The 21,370-nt window shown below is 42.5% G+C and overlaps 1 protein-coding gene across 1 annotated transcript in view; it reads left to right on the forward strand.

Annotated features, from left to right (window-relative positions):
* LOC122335881 (NACHT, LRR and PYD domains-containing protein 3-like) overlaps window positions 1-21,370 on the forward strand; it is a 140,875-nt gene that overhangs the window by 16,494 nt on the left and 103,011 nt on the right. The gene's annotated exons all lie outside the window — the stretch shown is intronic.

Below are 21,370 nucleotides of genomic sequence, written 5' to 3' on the forward strand. Positions count from 1 at the left end.
AGCGGTTTCGTTTTTGAGTACTATTGTCGAACATCAAGAGATGATCTGATTTTCCTGAGAGAAGAGTGAGAAAGGATGTCACGTGACACAGATAGTCCAACACGTAGGTCTCTCCATGTTAAACACACTAGTTTAGGAGCGGGTGCTGCTTTGTGTATTTATGTTTCAGTTAGAGTAGTTTAGTTATGGCGTGAGTCTTGAAGATTTGTTTTCTTTCTTTCTTTTCAGTTAGGTTAGAGGAAAAGGGGGTTTCAGTTAGCATTGTCTGTTTTTTAATTTCTTTTATTTAGCTTTTACGCTTCGTTTGTTTTCTTCTGTTTATCGTTTCCCCTTTTTTCAATGGTTATCTTTTTGCACAACCTGTAAATATATTTATGCACTCACGATCATGTATTTAACATATTTTTATATTAAGAGGGTTATTTCTCCCGGTTATGTGCGTCCTTATTTAACCTAGACCGTCACACCACTAGGGGACGTAACACTCAGCAACAACATTTACATTTTAACTGTGTAGCAACCACCAGAACACAATCACAACCACCTAGCAACTACCTAGTCACCACCCAGAACACCCTAGCAACTAACTAACAACATACTAGCAACAAGTTGCCTATAAACCAAAGTAACCGCCCAGAACTCAAAGCTTAAACAAGGTCACTTCTGCTAAATTTGAGGTCATTTATAGAAACGGTACATTAATTACAGCTAAAAGAATTTAGTGTGACGGGGTGGTAAGTCAAACTCAGGGACACACACACATCATAAAATATATATAAAATGTCATCAAATTAAATAAATATGTCTAATATAAACAGGAAAACATAATACAAATACCAAAAAAGGTCTTTAAAAACAAAACAAACAAACCTTATTTGGTGATATTACTCTTTAAGAAAAGTATTTTATGGTATATCATGTTAATAAGAACACTTTAATTAATAGCTTTAACATACTTTGGGACATCTCATCCAGTGTTGTGGACACAAATGGCACCCGTTTCGTAGAATGACTCAGTTATGGTGTATGGAGTGTAGACTGATGAGGGGAAAAGTAATTCAAAGCAGTTTCACATAAGGCAGCAACATAACTAAATTTGAAGGGGTATGAATACTCTTGCAAGGCTCTGTATACTGTAGGATTTATGTTTTAAAGGATTTACTCAATAGAAGCACTGTGCCCAGGCCTCATAAAGGCTCTGAGTTTTTCTACTTGATATTATGTGTATGTACTGTGCAAAATGTCTTATCTACAGAAACAAGATATGGAGACTGCTGAGCCCATCTACTGGTCGAGAAGAAACAACTGCACCTGGTTCTGTGAAGGACACCCTGAATGGGAGGAAGACGCAAGCACAAGAATGTAAATATTGTGTGAAATGTAGTGTGAGCATACAGGACTGCCCTGCATGCCTTTAATGCTGTTGTTCTGTATCCTGAGCTCAGTCTCAATTATTCTGACTTTATTAAACTAATTAAGATAGTAAATTTAAAAGTAAGTCTCATCATTGACAGACCTGAACCTGGGAGGGAAACAACGAAGATTTTCCCAACAATACACATACCTGTGTCATGTTATAAGTATGTTAAAGAGAAGAAAATCTACAAAATTGTAATTTGTAATAATGTGTATAAGTTATAATTCATGTGTCATTATATAACAAAGTATATCCAATTCCTTGTAATTTAATGCTTAAAGAATATACTTTTTCTGGTTGTAACTTTGTTCCTTAAAAGTATTATAGTGTATGTGTATATATATATATATATATATATATATATATATATATATATATATATATATATATATATATATATATATATATATATATATATATATATACAGACGTGGACAAATTGTTGGTACCCTTCTGTCAATGAAAGAAAAACTCACAATGGTCACAGAAATAACTGTTATCTGACAAAAGTAATAATAAATAAAAATTCTATAAATGTTAACCAATGAAAGTCAGACATTGTTTTTCAACCATGCTTCAACAGAATTATTAAAAAAATAAACTCATGAAACAGACCTGGACAAAAATGATGGTACCCCTAACTTAATATTTTGTTGCGCAACCTTTTGAGGCAATCACTGCAATCAAACGCTTCCTGTAACTGTCAATGAGACTTCTGCACCTCTCAGCAGGTATTTTGGCCCACTCCTCATGAGCAAACTGCTCCAGTTGTGTCCGGTTTGAAGGGTGCCTTTTCCAGACTGCATGTTTCAGCTCCTTCAAAGATGCTCAATAGGATTGAGGTCAGGGCTCATAGAAGGCCACTTTACAATAGTCCAATTTTTTCCTCTTAGCCATTCTTGGGTGTTTTTAGCGTGTGTGTTTTGGGTCATTGTCCTGTTGCAAGACCCATGACCTGCGACTGAGACCAAGCTTTCTGACACTGGCTAGTACATTTCTCTCTAGAATTCCTTGATAGTCTTGAGATTTCATTGTACCCTGCACAGATTCAAGACACCCTGTGCCAGACGCAGCAAAGCAGCCCCAGAACATAACAGAGCCTCTCCATGTTTCACAGTAGGGACAGTGTTCTTTTCTTGATATGCTTCATTTTTTCGCTGTGAACATACAGCTGATGTGCCTTGTCAAAAACTTCGATTTTTGTCTCATCTGTCCACAGGACATTCTCCCAGAAGCTTTGTGGCTTGTCAACATGTAGTTTGGCATATTCCAGTCTTGCTTTTTTATGATTCATTTTAAACAATGGTGTCCTCCTTGATCGCGTCTCCCATGTAGTCCACTTTGGCTCAAACAACGACGGATGGTGCGATCTGACACTGATGTTCCTTGAGCATGAAGTTCACCTTGAATCTCTTTAGAAGTCTTTCTAGGCTCTTTTGTTACCATTCGGATTATCCGTCTCTTAGATTTGTCATCAATTTTCCTCCTGCGGCCACGTCCAGGGAGGTTGGCTACAGTCCCATGGATCTTAAACTTCTGAATAATATGTGCAACTGTAGTCACAGGAACATCTAGTTGCTTGGAGATGGTCTTATAGCCTTTATCTTTAACATGCTTGTCTATAATTTTCTTTCTGATCTCTTGAGACAACTCTTTCCTTTGCTTCCTCTGGTCCATGTCGAGTGTGGTACACACCATATCACCAAACAACACAGTGATTACCTGGAGCCATATATATATAGGCCCAATGGCTGATTACAAGGTTGTAGACACCTGTGATGCTAATTAGTGGACACACCTTGAATTAACATGTCCCTTTGGTCACATTATTTTCAGTGTTTTCTAGGGGTACCATCATTTTTGTCCATGCCTGTTTCGTGAGTTTATTTTTTTAAATAATTCTGTTGAAGCATGGTTGAAAAACAATGTCTGACTTTCATTGGTTAACATTTATAGAATTTTTATTTATTATTACTTTTGTCAGATAACAGTTATTTCTGTGACCATTGTGACTTTTCTTTCATTGACCGAAGAGTACCAACAATTTTGTCCACGTCCTGTATGTGGCGTTGGGAATGATGGGATCAGGTGGCAGGAAATATCAGACTTCCCCAGTATGAAAGGGGACTAGCACTCCGACTACGCCACTATGGGAATTTCACCCAAAGAATTGAAAAGAACCACCTAAACAGGCTAACACAGATTCGTCCCACCAATTAAGAGTCAGAGAAGTTGGTCACGAAACACTTTTTTTATTGACAAATCTTGGATGAAATAGCATTTAAAATAGTCTAGAAGGTTGTTGGATCTACACAAGACACTTCTAAAAGTCAAGGGCCCCCGGGCTGGAGCTTACCAAAACTAGGGAGGACAGACCACACCACTCGCTGGTGACTCACTGCATTTCACTGTGTAGACACACGGGCACACTCACACACACATTCACACATGGGAAGGTGATCACGGCACGCTGTGAGGAAGATACCACCACCTAAAAGAAATTCTCTGCCCCGGTGCTCAGGCCCTGTCACAACAAAGAAGGCAGGTCAGTAACTTGTCACTTGAATGAAATAGCATCATCAACACAACCAATCAAAAGAATTAAAGCACAAAAGAAAACAAACAAAACTTGACCATAAAAGTCACATAATTAGCTCCACTGAGTACTAAAAGGAAGTCAGTTCGAATAAACAAAATCAAAACCGAAAACAAAAAGAAATCAGTTCAACTTCAAAAGAGGAAGACATATGGAAAACCAAAAAAATAATTAAACCAAAAAAAGTCTGGAAACAGGACAGCACTGCAACCGTTAAAGCAAAAAAGGCGACTGTAGTGCAGTTTATGGACCTTCACTTTACCTAAAAAAGCAAGAAAGAGAGCGTTACACTATTAAACACCCTCCCCTTACCCCACTATATTATAATGTAAAAGAAAACTACTTACGGACCGAAGGATTTGGGTTTCAACCACTGATCCCTGAGTAGTATGTGTCAATGCAGGAACAAAACTATTAGTAAGCGTGTCCAGTTACCACAGCTGAGAAAACAGATGCCATGCTGCCGTACCTTCTCCAATGTTTAAGTACGTCTCGCGCCCTCAGGTGGCCCGGCAGCAAGGAACACTGGTTCAAGACCAGTACTTGAGTCACGTCACTAAAACATGTAAAGTACATCTTTTAACTAAACAATAAACTAAAATAGGAACAAACGGTATAAACTCCTCACCAGCTCGCGTGCTCCAATTAGTTCCGGGAGATGACTGGCGCGCGCTTAACGGCGCTCTACGATTAGTCAGCGACACACCACAAAAAGCGCGCATCGTTCCCGTTTTTATAGCACGTGGGTGCTGACGCAACAATAATGCACTATAAAAAAAGAGACTTGCTCCTCCTGCCACAATCTACCCCTCCGTTTTGCATCGGCGCCCGACGATGGATTAACAACCAATCACCAAAACCCCTGTCAATCCACTAATTCCAAGGCCTAAACAAAGCTACCATAGTGTTGGACACAACTTCAGAACTGCCAGTGGTTCTCCTTAACTCTACAGCCCGGGAAGGTGATGTAAATTGGAATGCTGACCTGCTCCCATACGGGCTGACCTCCGAGGGGCAAGCACTTCCTCAGTATGAAGACCAGAAGGTACTATCCTTTCCTCACATTGGGTTCCATACCCTGTCCTCCAGCTGCACCCAAAACCACACCCACTGGAGGCAAACCATTGACAACATTTCTTGACCCTCAGGCTGCATTGGACGCTCAACATCCTGAGCTTCGCTCCCACAGGATGGAATTTTATGCAACCCGAGGCATGCTTGGTACCAACATCATCAAGTCGACCTCGTCTTCCTCTTCATCCTCTTGGGGTTTTTTCTGACTCTCCACAACCTCAGCAGGCTGTTCCGGCAACATCCTCCTGAACACAGGCTTTCAACAAGGAGCGATGCACTCTCCGCACCTTAGCCTGATCGGTAACCGGTGCAATGGTATACACCACCCCTCCTTCTTTGAGGGCGGACCACCCGACAGGTTCCAGAACTCCACAAATCCTGGATCTTGTGGCGCCTCTCACTCCAAGATCTTTTTAGATAAACTAACTGACCCTCTAACAAGGGCAGATCTCGACGCAATTGGTCATGCCGTTTCTTCCGACGGGCTGCTGCAGCCTTCAGCCGGACCTGTGCCCCTCAAAGGCAACCTGTAATCGCCTACGATGTTCTATAACCCAGCTATGTACACTCCTGCAACTGGCTCAGGCACCCTGCCAAGTAGAAAGTCTATCGGCAACTGCGGTTCTTGACCAAACATTAAATAATAAGGATTCTCCAGTCACTTGGTGAGGAGTGGTGTTATAACAAAATATTACCTGTGACAAACAAGACATCCAGTCCCTCTTCCTGGAATTCGCAATGTTAAGCAGTAAACTATACAAAGTGCGATTAAATCTCTCACATTGCCCATTGCCGGCGGGTGGTAGGGAGTGGTACGAGATTTTCTTACCTGGTAAAGTTCGCAGAGTTGTCTAATAAGAGTAGATTCAAAGAAATTCACGGCCTGGTCGGAATGAATCCGCCAGGGACACCAAACTTATAAAACCACTCTTGAACCAATACCTGGGCCACGGTCTCAGCCCTTTGATCATGCGTGGGCACTGCCATAGAAAATTTACTAAATACGTCGGTCATCACCAGTATGTTCTCCTGTCCAGAGTATGATGGTTCCAGTGTCGTGAAGTCAATGGCCAAAACTTTGTTAGGCCGTGAGGCCAGTAAGTGACCCATAAACGCATGTGCCACTGGCTGATTGTCTTTAGCCAGCTGACAGCGTTCGTATTGCTGACACCATCGAGCTATATCAGCCAGCATATTTGGCCAGTAACACCGCTGCCGAATCAACTCACTAGTGCGTTCCCACCCTTGATGCCCATGTTGTTGGTGTAGCTGCATCAAAACCTCTTCCTCAAAACATCAGGCAGCACCAACTGATAACACTCCTCCCCTCCATCCGGTCTGAATATCCCCCGATTCAAAACCCCCTCTCTTTCCTCCAATCGGTTCCATTGTTGTAGGAGGGTCAAAGCTTGTTTTTGTAGCTGCCGCCGTGCCTCCGGCCCTGGGCGTTGGCCCTGTTCCCAGAACTTTAGCACTGGTCCAATAACCGGATCATCCTCCCAGCATAGAACGCAAATCAGAGAATGAATACCCGGCAATGCACTCACCGCCCTAACATCTGCCTGGACTGCAACCCCAGCGCCAATAACCTGTTGCAATGACTCAGGGACCCTAACGCCCACAGACAACTCCTTGGCTCCACATGACAAGACAGGATTCTGGCGGGAGAGGGCATCTGCATTGCCATTACTCCTGCCGGATCTATACCTTACCTCAAAGTCGAATGCAGCCAACTCCGCAGCCCAACGTTGTTCTGTAGCACCAAGCTTTGCAGTGGCTAAATGACTCAAGGGATTATTATCGGTGAACACAATACATTTGTGCCCCCCAGAAGGTACTCCTGAATTTTTCGACCATGGCCCACTTAAGGGCGAAATTCCAATTTCATGGAGCTATAATAGGTCATATTACGCTCAGTGGGCCTTGAGCTCACGACTGGCATACGCTATAGGTCGAATCTTTCCTTCGACCTCTTGGGCGAGCACCACCCCCAAACCACCATGGCTAGCGTCTACTTCCAGGATAAAGGTTTTAGTAAAGTCTGCATAAGCCAGTACTGGGGCAGATGTTAGTTTCTCTTTTAGGGCCTCAAATGCTATCCTACACTGCTCAGTCCATGCATGGCCCAACCTCTGCCCCTTTGTTTGCCTGACTTACCTCCCAATACCTCTGAAACCAGCCTATGCAGAGGTGCAGCCAACAGCAAACCCTTCCACAAAGCCTATAATAACTTACAAACCCAAGGAAAGTTCAGTAACTCTGACACAGTCTCAGGGCAACGCCATTTCGCAACAACCTCAATTTTACCTGGGTCAGTTGCAAACGCCTTGCGCCAGATATAACATGACCCAAGTGCTTCACCTCTCAGGTCTGAAGCGCGTTTCTCCAGTTTCGCCTTAAGTCCTTCCTTCTCCAGACGACCAAAACCATCTCCGGTCTCTCCACATGCTGTGCTATCGAGGAAGAAAACACCACCACGTCATCAAGATACAGCAGCAAGGACTGACTGCTGATCACCAAATAAACGCTCCATTAACCTCTGGAGCGTGCATTTGCGCATTACAAATGCCGAAAGGCATACGATTCCATTCAAATAATCCGAGCGGTGTACAAAAAAAGCAGTCTTCGGCTTATCCGGCTCTGAAACTGAACCTGCAAGTACCCACTGGCCAAATCTAAGGTAGAGAACCAGTGAGCCCCAGCCAATGAATCCAAAGACTCCTCGATCCGAGGCAGAAATGCATCCCTCCTAGTTTTGGCTTTCAGGTGACGATAGTCCACGCACATCGCAGACTACTGTCCTTCTTTTTACCAAAACTATCGGCGATGCACCAAGGAGCTACAACTCTCGGAACAATTCCAGCCTCAAGCAACTGGTTAATATGGGTTTTTTACCACCTTATATTCAGAAGGGGGGATCCGTCGATATCGTTGACGCACTGGGACACTGTCCAATAGCGGGATGTCATGAGAGATGAGGCGTAGTACAGCCTAGATCGCTCTCGTGGTTGAAAAATACAGTTTGGTATTTTTTTCAATAATGCCCTAACCTGACCTGCTCCAAACCAGATAAAACAGACAAATCAAGGGACTCAATCATTTGGGACACGGAAGAAGCCCCAGCTGCACTATGGGGACTGAACAGTAGCAGCTACTGAAACATTAGTCACTTTTAAATCCAGACTCAAAACTCATCTGTTTAGTTGTGCATTTACAGAATGAGCACTGTGCTGCGTCCAACTGTGCTACTTTGCTTCTTTTATTTTAAACTGTTTTAAATCAATCTCTTTTTGCTTTTAATTCAATTTATCTTAAATCAGTGTTTTTATTTTATTTTAATTTCTTTTATTGTTATTTAAATCTTGTAATTATTTTATTTCCTCTTTTGTAAAGCACTTTGAATTACCATTGTGTATGAAATGTGCTATATAAATAAACTTGCCTTGCCTTGCCTTGCCTTACTAATTTCTCTTCACTAATCCCTGCTTTGGCAAACTGACCATATAAACCTCTTTCAAGTTCCCCACCACCGTTGTAGGACGAAGTGTTATCTCCACTGTGCCAATGTTCACTATAGGCACATAAACAGTCCTCGATTTACCCTTACCGGCAGGTGATGCCAAAGACCTGCTGGAAGACCTGATTCAGGGGCTCAAACAGGATGATATTCCCAAAATACTGGGCTGAACAGGTTGCGGCCACTAACTTCATTGTGCCACCTGAAATACGGTACACTCTCCGCCCACGCACCCTTACACACCCACATGATCGGAAAGGGTCCCAGCACTTACTTTATGACAATGCTGTAACGCGCCGACACACCAGGAACTGTGTGATTACTGGAAGGTCAAAGAGGCAGGGCCATGCTGTCCGAAAAGCTCCTGATAACACCGACCAAGGATGTTCATCCCCAGCACACCAGGGACCTCTAAACTCATATCACCAGGAGGATCTCGAACCACCAAGCGACCAACCTACCACAAAGTTCCACATCTAGCTCCAAATACCCAACATATGGTATAGTTAGCCCATTGGCAGCCCGAAGTTGTAACCACTGACAATTCGGAGGCGATCCTGGCCCCATGGTTCAAAATGCCGACAGAAGCAGCTTTCGGTGATTGTCGACACCATTGAACCCAGTATCCACCAAACAGGGCACCGACACACCCCCATAAGGGCAACCACATGTGACAAGAGGAAATCAACTTCAAACGGAGGTGGTATACGCTCGTCTTACTTGAGTCAATTTCTTCCCCACCCAGGCTGTGACTCTGCAGCCCGGTGGGAGCTAGTTTTCCGACGGTCTGGAGGAACGCGACTGTCCATTCTCAGCTGTGGAAGAGCCAGACATGGGGCTGCCGAGCGTGGGGAAAATTTCTTTCCAAGCACACTCACGAGCAAAATGCCCCCGGCCGTTGACACCGCCTACAGATAATAGGGGGCCAGACTGGAAGGGAACGATTATGTGCATGTGAAGTTTGGAACCGGGCAAATGTTTGTGTGAGTTGATCTAGCTGTTGTTGCTGCTGTCGCAACATTTCTCTCAATTCACCCAACTCTGACTGTTGTGGTGTCTTAACATCTTTAACAGATGTCCTGCCATGTACCCCATACTGAAGGCCATGCTAGAAGGGGACTGACTGACTACGCCTCTGCCCCCCAGGCATCCCTTCTTGTTCCCATCTAATGCGCTTCACTGCAGACCTCCAACAAGGTAGTAGTGGGCTGACGAATTAACCAACTGCTTCAGTTCACGCCTCAAGGCACTATCATAGCGTGCTCAAACGAATTGATCCATGGCAGAATTTCTGCATTAGGGATATTATGTAGCGCTCTGTTCTTAACCCTTTCCAATAGGCCCATAAGTGCAGAGAAAACTCTAATGAGTGTCTCACCCTCTTGTTGCTTTCTAGAAAAGAAGACCTCTTGTAACGCTACATATGACTGTGAACAGCCATAAAAGCTCACGCAAAGCCTTAATGATTTTATCCGGTCTCCGCGTTCTGAATCAGAGGCGATACCTGATCTCTTCCCGCGCCTCTCCCTCCAAATGGTCAAATAGAAAAAGCTTGGTCTGCAGGAGACATATAACGTACCCTCATGCACGCCTGCGCCTCCTCAACCCATTCATCAATACTCAGACTCGTTTTGCCACTAAATTTCGGACATCTGCGATCACGCGCACGAAAGCGAATCGTTCAGGTGCAACAACACCAACACTATAGGGTTGAGGTGTAACAGGTGGAGCCGTAGAGGTACTAGGCATGGCAGCATCAGGACCCGGCAACCCAACTGGCGCCTGTGCCTGTTGCAACCGCATTTATCAGCTTTTAATTGAGCTACAAGATCCCTCAATTCTTGCAATTCTTCTTCCATTTTTCTCCTTTAAAACCACTTACCACCGGAGAGAGGAAAAACCATCAGTTGGAATCACTAATACAGTGCACTGCCATCCTGTTTCCAAAACAAACACAAGCCCTAAGACAATACAAAGACACCAATATCTCTGACGCAAAATTATGGTGGAAACCCTGCCGACTGCGCCACAATGTGGCGTTGGGAATGATGGGATCAGGTGGCAGGAAATATCAGACTTCCCCAGTATGAAAGGGGACTAGCACTCCGATTACGCCACTATGGGAATTTCACCCAAAGAATTGAAAAGAACCACCTAAAAAGGCTAACACAGATTCGTCCCCACCAATTAAGAGTCAGAGAAGTTGGTCACGAAACACTTTTTTATTGACAAATCTTGGATGAAATAGCATTTAAAATAGTCTAGAAGGTTGTTGGATCTACACAAGACACTTCTAAAAGTCAAGGGCCCCCGGGCTGGAGCTTACCAAAACTAGGGAGGACAGACCACACCACTCGCTGGTGACTCACTGCATTTCACTGTGTAGACACACGGGCACACTCACACACACATTCACACATGGGAAGGTGATCACTGCTCGCTGTGAGGAAGATACCACCACCTAAAAGAAATTCTCTGCCCCGGTGCTCAGGCCTGTCACAACAAAGAAGGCAGGTCAGTAACTTTATCACTTGAATGAAATAGCATCATCAACACAACCAATCAAGAGAATTAAAGCACAAAAGAAAACAAACAAAACTTGACCATAAAAGTCACATAATTAGCTCCACTGAGTACTAAAGGGAGTCAGTTCGAATAAACAAAATCAAAACCGAAAACAAAAAGAAATCAGTTCAACTTCAAAAGAGAAGACATATGGAAAACCAAAAAAAAATAATATTAAACCAAAAAGTCTGGAAACAGGACAGCACTGCAACCGTTAAAGCAAAAAAGGTGACTGTAGTGCAGTTTATGGACCTTCACTTTACCTAAAAAGCAAGAAAGAGAGCGTTACACTATTAAAACACCTCCCTTACACTATATTATAATGTAAAAGAAAACTACTTACGGACCGAAGGGATTTGGTTTCAACCACTGATCACGAGTAGTATGTGTCAATGCAGGGAACAAACTATTCGATAAGCGTGTCCGGTTACCACAGCTGAGAAAACAGATGCCATACTTCCGTACCTTCTCCAATGTTTAAAATGCGTCTACGAGCCCCCTCAGGTGGCCCGGCAGCAAGGAACACTGGTTCAAGACCAGTACTTGAGTCACGTCACTAAAACATGTAAAGTACATCTTTTAACTAAACAATAAACTAAAATAGGAACAAACAGTATAAACTCCTCACCAGCTCGCGTGCTCCAATTAGTTTCGGGAGATGACGAAAGCGCGTTAACTGCGCTACGATTAGTCAAGCGACACACCTCAAAAAGCGCATACGTTCACGTTTTATAGCACGTGGCGCTGACGCAACAATAATGCACTATAAAAAAGAGACTTGCTCCTCCTGCCATATATATATATATATATATATATATATATATATATATACATATATATATATATATATATATATATATATATATATATATATGCATGCATATGTGTGTGTCTGTTTTGTAATAAACACAATACGCACAATTCCGACAACAATATAAAGCAGCACAGTTGTTTTCAACAATGATAACATGACAAATGCAGTGATGGTCAGTGATAATTCTGTTTACCATTTTTATTCAATGTAAAAAATTTTCCTTAATGTGGATACTTATTGCTCCAGTTTCCTCTGTTTTGTGAAAATGTGGTTGACATTAGCTTGTTATAGCTCTGGTCTTATGTGTTTTCTGTGTCCTGACATATTTTTCATATATTGTTTGCCTCCGGGCTATAAAGAGCACTTAAGTGTGAAGGTGTTAGTTTCGTTTTACCTGATCGAGCTCCTGATTGGCTACTGGCTGGGCGAATTAGAACAAGCTTTCCGCTGCAAGCACTTTGTATTTATTTGTTGCATGTGCGCTGTCACGAAAGCGACAGCGGAAGCGTCCAGCGCTCGTGTTCAGTCTCCTCGTGTGAAGACTACGAGAGTAAAGACGTATGACTTTTTCCAGCGCGACTTTAACCAAACAACTCACTTCTGTACATCTTCATTCATTCTCTTACACATCTTCACTTCCTCTCTTTCCTTCCTCTATCATGCGTTTCCAACTCATTCCGGTTGTCTCTCGACCTCTCCCTAAAAACACACGAGACGACAATACACTCTTACTAACCTACGCTCTGTCCCTACATCCTCTACTACACCTCTATCTTTCTCTGTGGGTCTGTGGAATTGCCAGTCAGCTGTCAACAAAGCTGACTTCATTTCTGCTTTTTCTTTACATTCTTCACTCAGCATTCTGGGCTTGACTGAGATCTGGATTGGTCAGAAGACTCAGCAACCCCAACTGCTCTAGCCAACAATCACTCTTTCTCACACACACCTCGTCAGGTTGGCCGGGGTGGGGGCACTGGTCTCCTCATCTCAAAGAATTGGAAATATTCAACCCACTCACTTCTATGTAATTACAATGCAAATGAATTTCATGCAATCACAGTCAGATAAAGTTCCACATAGTGGTAATTTACCGCCCCCTGGACATATTCTAGACACCTTCCTAGAGGAGCTGGATGGATTGTTGTCCTCTTTTACAGAGAAGGCACTCCATTCCTATTCTTTGGGGACTTCAACATTCATCTTGACAAACCTTACGCTACACACTTCCATTCACTTCTAGCTTCATTCGATCTCAAACGCCTTATCACGACAAGCACCCACAAATCAGGCAACCAGCTTGATTTAATTTAAACACGCAGTTGTACTGCAGACACCATTTCAGTACAACCGCTTCACATCTCTGACCATTTCCTTCTTACATTCAAACTACATTTTCCTATCTCTGAGCAACCAACCCCTATACTGGTTACTTTCGGCGTAACCTTCGTTCCCTTTCTCCCTCCCATCTCTCCTCTGCTGTGTCCTCCTCCTTCCCTCACCTACCCATTTTCTCTTCTTTGGATGTGAATGCAGCTACAGACACCTTGTTCAGTACTCTAACTTCCTGTCTAGACGACACCTGCCCTCTCTCCTCCAGGCCAGCACGGACTGCCTCCTCTAGCCCCTGGTTGTTTGATGTTCTCCGTGAGCATCGGGTCAAACTCAGGGCAGCGGAGAGAAAGTGGCGCAAATCTAAAGATCTGTCAGACCTGAGCAGGTATGAGACTTTGCTTTCTTTCTTCTCTGCTGAAATCCACACTGCCAAATCATCATACTTCCAAAACAAGATTAACAACCACGTCAGACACACGTAAGCTCTTAAGATCATTTAACTCCCTGCTCTATCCCCCTCCACCACCTCCCACCACCTCAATATCACCTGACGATTTTGCCACATTTTTTACAAACAAAACAAAAGCGATCAGTAGCCAGTTCTCAGCCCCCCCAACACACAACCTTCAACCAACCACATCGACTACCGATTCCTCCACTTTCTCCTTCTGCTCCCTCACTGAGGCAGAAGTATCCAAACTTCTCCTCTCCAGCCATCCAACAACATGTCCGCTAGACCCCATACCCTCTCATCTTCTGCAAGCAATCTCCCCCACAGTCTTGCCGGCACTCACGCACATCATCAACACATCTCTCCTCACAGGCACCTTCCCACAGCATTTAAGCAGGCTCAAAGGTAACCCCACTGCTCAAAAGCCCACTTTAAACACTTGCCTTATTGATAACTACAGGCCAGTCACTCTTCTTTTCATTCGCATATGAAAACACTTGAAGGAGTGGTTTTCAACCAGGTATCACTGTTTCTTTCGCAAAACAACAAACTGGACCATAACCAGTCAAGTTTCAGGTGCGGCCATTCGACTGAGACTGCGCTGCTCTCAGTCACTGAAGCCCTGCACGGACTGCAAGAGCTGAATCCAAATCATCAGTTCTCATTCTGCTGGATCTATCCGCTGCTTTTGACACTGTGAATCATCAGATCCTGCTGTCTACTCCATTTACACTACATCACTAGGCCCCATCATACAGGCTCACGGCTTCTCCTACCACTGCTACACCGATGACACACAGCTCTACTCTCTTTTCATCCAGATGATCCAACGGTAGCTACCGGATCTCGGGTTGCCTGGCGGACATGTCGGCATGGATGCAAGAGTACCACACCTACAGCTCAACCTGACAAAAGACTGAGCTGCTTCTATTCCCTGCCACTCCAACTACCCAGCATGACTTCACCATCCAGCTAGGTTCTTCTTCAATTACCCCATCAACCTCAGTCAGAAATCTTGGTGTAATCCTCGATGACCAACTAACCTTTAAAGATCACATTGCAAAGACTGCTCGATCCTGCAGGTTTGCATTACACAACATCAGAAAGATCAGGCCCTTTCTAACAGAGCAAGCTGCACAGCTACTTGTCCAGGCCCTTGTCATTTCTAGACTGGACTACTGCAATGCTCTTCTGGCTGGACTTCCATTGAACACAATAAAACCTCTACAAATGATTCAGAATGCAGCGCACGGCTGGTATTCAATGAGCCCAAGAGAACCCATGTTACACCTCTCTTTTATCTCCTTACATTGGCTACCATTGCAGCTCGCATCAAGTTCAAGGCACTGATGCTTGCATATAGAACAACCACAGACTCGGCACCGGTCTACTTCCACTCACTATTACAAATCTACACACCCTCTAGAAGTCTGAGATCTGCTGCTAGCGGCGGCGCCTCGTGGTACCATCTCAAAGAGGCTCAAAATCACTCTCCAGAACTTTCTCTTTCTCTGTTCCTGGCTGGTGGAACGATCTTCCCATACATATCCGGAATGCTGGATCTCTGTCAATCTTTAAGAAACAGCTGAAAACTCACATCTTTCAGCAATACCTGACCTCATCATAAAAAAACCTCACTGTCTCACTTCGCCTCCCCCTTGTTTATTCCTTCCTTTCTGGCATGTACTAATTTGAACACTGCCTGTGACTGGGTGTTATAAGCACTTACTCTGTCTGTTTGTCTCTCAAAAAAAGAATCGCTGTTGTACTCTCAATTGTAAAGTTGCTTTGAAAAAAGCGTCTGCAAAATGATTAAATGTAAATGTCATACTGGGGCGTGTGCAGTGGCGCGTCATCCACCGTGTCAACATCGACCTCTCGGAGGAAGAGCGCGCCGGTGGACATCTCCCGTGGCCAAAAGAAGCCAAAGTTCGGCTTTGGATACATGGTATCGAGCGCCCGATCTGGTGGATTCCGACGGAGAAAAGGACAAGCCCGTCTCCATCTCCTCCGCCAGATCGAGTTGTGATCCCCAGAGATGCGTTCGCCACTCCGCCTCGGCGGCAGCGGGTCCCGAACCCCTGGGAACGCTGGTGAAGGCTCCCTCCTCAAAGAGAGCCCTCCGGGAGCGGAGTGTTCGCAGCGGTAGCTGCAAACAATGTGGGCAATCAGTCTCCTCGAGGGCTGACGCCAGGTGTGCTCCGCTCCCAGGCACGCCAAGCACAAGCTGTCTGTGTCCCCACCCGTGATGTAGCGAGGGCAGGGATCAGCACACCGCTTGAAACGCGGCGGATCACCACAGTGTTTTCTTTTAGATTTTCTTTTGAGCCCCTGATTATCAGCCATGTCTAGCAGTTGAAATATATTTAAACTGGACAGACAGACAATAAATAGACATACAATTTCACAAAGAGCGCTTACTGAACAGCAGAAAGCTGGTGCCGCTTCCAGAGCGTGACTTTATACTTCCTGGTCGGTGACGCTATCTCGTTCATGACATCGCCCCCTCCATTGGACAGATTTCACACGTGGTTCAGAGCGGCTCACGCTGAAGGCGTTCCCAAAGCGCCAGTGGCGCAGCTCGAGTTCCTGAAGAGGAACTGTGTTTTTAGTTGCAAGTGGGCAGTAACTAAAGTCAAAATAACATTTAATTCTGCAAACAGATCCATTCCTTCTACAACAACTTCTATCTGCATAGACGTTTGTCCTTTATTGTTAGTTTTCTACGTATTCAATCATCTTTTGGACATTAATACATTAAAAAAATGCCATTTTGTCTAGAATTTTCCAGTGATGTTCTTTAGTGGTATTCTGATGCTCTAATGCTTCTTAGAAAGCCTTACAGTCACTGGGGAAAATGAAAGAGAAACTTCCCAAGCCTTTTTCTTTTTTTACTTCATGGGAGGAGCAGCAATTTGACGATAAAAAGTCCAACGCAAGGCTTTCTGTGACAGATGAAGAGCAGACTCAAGAGGAAGCTGAAATAACAGTAAGTGTCATCTTTGTGATTTTTGTACCAGAAATAGATGCACAAACTATTGCAAGCAGTTTAACAAAGCCTTGAATGATAAAAGGGATTAGTTTTTAACATCTGAGCTTTTTTACCCTAATGAGCCATATTTGAAGTTGACATTTTCTCCTTGATTACTGATTTGTCTGAAAATGTTGTAAACGATCACATTTACTGTTAAAAACGTAGGTAACATGGGCTTTGGTTTTTTGATGATTTTGATTAAACCACTTTCTTAGATTCTTCTTTCTTTTAACCACTGTAAATTAATGCAAAGTGTAACAATCTTTGTTTTTACTTTTCTAAATTTCATGCCACACATGGTTTTTATTGTAAGGTGGTTAAAGAGAGAGAGAGAGAGAGAGAGAGAGAGAGAGAGAGAGAGAGAGAGAGAGAGAGAGAGAGAGAGAGAGACAGAGAGAGAGAGAGAGAGAGAGAGAGAGAGAGACAGAGAGAGAGAGAGAGAGAGAGACAGAGAGAGAGAGACAGAGAGAGAGAGAGAGAGAGAGAGAGAGAGAGAGAGAGAGAGAGAGAGAGAGACAGAGAGACAGAGAGAGAGAGACAGAGAGAGAGAGACAGAGAGAGAGAGAGAGAGAGAGACAGAGAGACAGAGAGAGAGAGAGAGAGAGAGAGAGAGAGAGAGAGAGAAAGAACCAAGAGCTATGAAAAAAAATCCTTTAATGTAGAGCTTGGTGAATCAAAGTTGATATAAATATGAAAAATACCCACATCTAATAAGTCTGATGGATTTATTAGCCATAACGAATAAATTTTAAAATGTTTTTTTCTCCAGTATATCAGTAGTTGCAGGCAGGAGATTTAAAAAGCTAAACTGTAAAGAAATGGACAAAATACAAAGCTCTTTCAAGGTCGTCACACTCACAAAACAAAGAGGCCATTGTCTAGGGTGAGTGCATTATCAGAATTTATTTAAATTCTAAATATATTTAAAATATCTAAACATATGTGACTACATTTAAAGTTTATGGAATTTTCTTTAAATGTCATTAAAGCTGCAAGAATAAATATATGCACTGTATCATAAATAAATACATACATAAAAATATATTAATTCATATAATTCATTCTTTTAATCACATATCCATTGAATAGAAATAAATCTTAATTAATTAGTGTGTTATGTAGCTGGTTTGTGCATGTATAAAATCTGCAATGCTCCAAATTGATTAATTCTATGTTAAAGAGAAGGCTGATCCAGAACGGGCTAAAACACGCCCCCACACGTCTATGTCACAATGTAGCAATATTTGCATAATGCAGCCAAAGAAAGAAAGCGTGGTTTAATGTCATGTCAGGAGACGCTGATTTTTTTGAATTATATTTATGGTTTGATTGATGATGTCCTCACCTACTATATTATCTAAGTATGATCTCTTTCTTCTTATTTCCTTTTCCTTTAAACAGTGGAAATGGAAAGGGTCAGAGAAAAACAGTTAGACTCTGCCAGTCTGCTGTTAACAACAAGCAAAAAACAAGCAGCAAAACCATGGCAAAATATCACAGCAATGATAAGGGCTTACGTGTTGCACCTAATAATGATAAAGAACAAACTGAGCAGAAAGATAGAAGCTGGAAACAATGAAAACCTACTGATATTTAAACTCCAGCTGGATGAAACATGGCAGAACCGTGATGGATTCTGCAGAAGAAGCACATTTGGAAAAGAAACCACAAAACCAAACAAAACCGTTATGATCGGAGCCACATGAGCAGGAAAACCACTCTAATCAACAGCATGATCAACTACATTCTGGGGTGACATGGGAAGATGACTTTCGGTTTGTGCTGATAGATGAAGGGAAGCAGAAATCCCAGGCTGAAAGTCAGACATCACAGATCACAGCATATCAGATTAATCATATGGGTGGTTTCCAGGTCCCATTTTCTCTGACCATTGTGGACACACCAGGCTTCGGTGACACTAGAGGAATTTCACATGACCAGAAAATCACAGCACAGATTCGAGAGTTCTTTTCCTCCCGTGGAGGGATCGTCTGCATTGATGCCGTGTGTTTTGTAGTACAGGCTTCACTCGCCCGTCTGACGCACACACAGAAGTACATCTTCGACTCCATTTTTTCCATATTTGGGAAGGATATTGCTGAAAACATCCTCATGATGGTCACTTTTGCGGATGGAAAAAGACCTCCTGTCCTCGAAGCCATCAAAGTCTCTGAGGTGCTATGTTCTACCAACGAGTCTGGAGAACCACTTCACTTCAAGTTCAACAACTCTGCCGTGTTTGCTACCAATAATAAAGCTGAGAGAGACGATGAGTCTGATTGTGAAAAATTTTGATCAAATGTTCTGGAAGTTGGGATTTTCCAGCATGAAGAAATTATTTTTATCCCTCAACAAGATGGAAACCAAGAGCTTGACTCTGACACAGGAGATCCTGAAAGAGCGGCAACAGCTTGAAGTGCTTGTGGAAGGCCTCCAGCCCCAAATCAAAGCTGGACTGACAAAACTGGATGAAATTACAAAGACAAGAGATGATTTAGAGCAGCACAAGGCCGAAATGGATGCAAACAAGGATTTCGAATACGAATTTGAAGTAAATGACCCACAACAGATCGAAAACACATCAGGCCACTACCTAACCAAGTGCCAAAACTGTCACTTCACATGTCATGAAACATGCGTTTATGCAAACGACAGTGATAAATATTACTGCTGTTCCATGAAAGACGGAAAGTGCATGCTCTTTCCAGGAAAGTGTGTTTGGAACGTTCACTTTAATCAGAAATACAAATGGAATTACGTCAAAGAAAGAGAAAGGAACCTATCAAGATTTAAAGAAGTGATATGAGGAAGCGCATGGACAGGCCATATCAAAAGAAAAGATCTTTGACGAACTTGAAAATGAGCTTATGGTCGTCCAAAATATTGTGACCCGTCTAGTACAAGAATCTCAAATATCTTTGGAGCAGCTGCAGGAAATAGCTCTCAAGCCCAATCCTCTGTCCACCCCTGACTACATTGACCTGATGATTGAGTCTGAGAAGCAAGAAGCCAAACCGGGATTTCAAGATCGCATACAGTCTTTAAGCGAAGTCAGGAAGAAGGCAGAGATCCTCAGTAAGGTTTCTGCAGGAGAAGCGCTTCCAGAGGATTTGAAAGAATACAAAGCTTATGATCCTAGAGTCCTGTTTGGTCGGATAATGATTTATGTTGGAGAAAAACTAGGGTTAAACTAAGAATGTTACATTAAGTGCATATTACATACAACATATTGCATGCATTCCATCGTACTTAAAAACACTTTCGTATTTAAAAATAATAAAAAATATCCTAATTCTGTGCATGATGTATAGCCGTATTACAACAGCTTAAATGAAAACACACATGTGTTATTGGATGAATTAAACATGTTATCTTTAATACATTTTATATTGTATGAGAATGCTGTTTTGGTGTTATGTCAATTTGCTTGCATTGATCATTGTTATTAATTTTGAATAAACAACCAAATACACATTAGTAGTGTTAGGCATCCTGTACGTGGGTCAAAGACGTCAAAACGTGACTTTATGTCCATAGAAAGCACATTAAATGTAAGTAAAGTGTCTACTTTTAAGGTTTCAGATAAGGTTTACGATTAACGGTTGAAATAACTTTTTTACATTGTCAAAAAACCTCAATTCATTTAAAAAAAAAAAAACTCATTAAAACATAGTTTGAGAACAATGACAACTATTTAAAGCAGTGTTACACTTATTTTCTTATGGTTAAACTTTTTTTTTGTCTTTAATGGTCATGTTTTCTCCCTTAATCTTAATTTAAAATTTCTCAATCAATTTTATTCATGTCTTTAAAAACTTTTTTTGCCCAGCATGTTATTTGTACCATGTTATTTGTTCCTGGCTATGTAATTGTATATCTCACGTGCTTTTTACGTAGACAATGTTAAATTTGATTAGATTCATGTTTTGTTGGGATTTACTGCACTGAACATACTATACTGTAACAGCAACACAAATGTGTCTGCAGAGATAAAATATGCTTATCTGCCTTATGTGTATCAAATCAAAATTGTCTCTCTGCTTGTATGGACGTAGACGATGTAGAATTGTTCTTGTTCAAAATAAATTGCTCTAAACAGTTTTTGAAGGAGGATAGATCATTATTAAAAGGTTAACAAAAGGCGGTTATTATTTGCCAACGGTAACTGTAGAATGTTTGCTTTACAGTAGTAACCAAAATGGCTACTAGCACCCGACGCTAACTATGGTAAAGTCAACTGCAATTCAGTCATTCACTAAAACTACCACCAGGCGCGTACTGTATGTAACTTCCTTCAAGATCGAATCGAATAAAAATGCAGAACCCTCCGAAATACTCAATTAACCCAACACTACTTTAGAAAAATAGAAAAACATTAATACATTAGAACATAAAAATACATTAAACCCATCGTGGCACTGACTACTACTGCAGATAAACCAGAGAACATCCCCGACCTACATTTCTACAATTTATGTGTTTAAATGAAAACAAAAAGAGGCAGTGGTGTGTGATATCATATTTTAATTGCGTAGATAACTGGAGTAAAACTCCCATCCTCCCGAGTCGA

The sequence above is a fragment of the Puntigrus tetrazona genome, unplaced genomic scaffold, assembly GCF_018831695.1.
Source record: "Puntigrus tetrazona isolate hp1 unplaced genomic scaffold, ASM1883169v1 S000000905, whole genome shotgun sequence".
Classification (NCBI taxonomy): domain Eukaryota; kingdom Metazoa; phylum Chordata; class Actinopteri; order Cypriniformes; family Cyprinidae; genus Puntigrus; species Puntigrus tetrazona.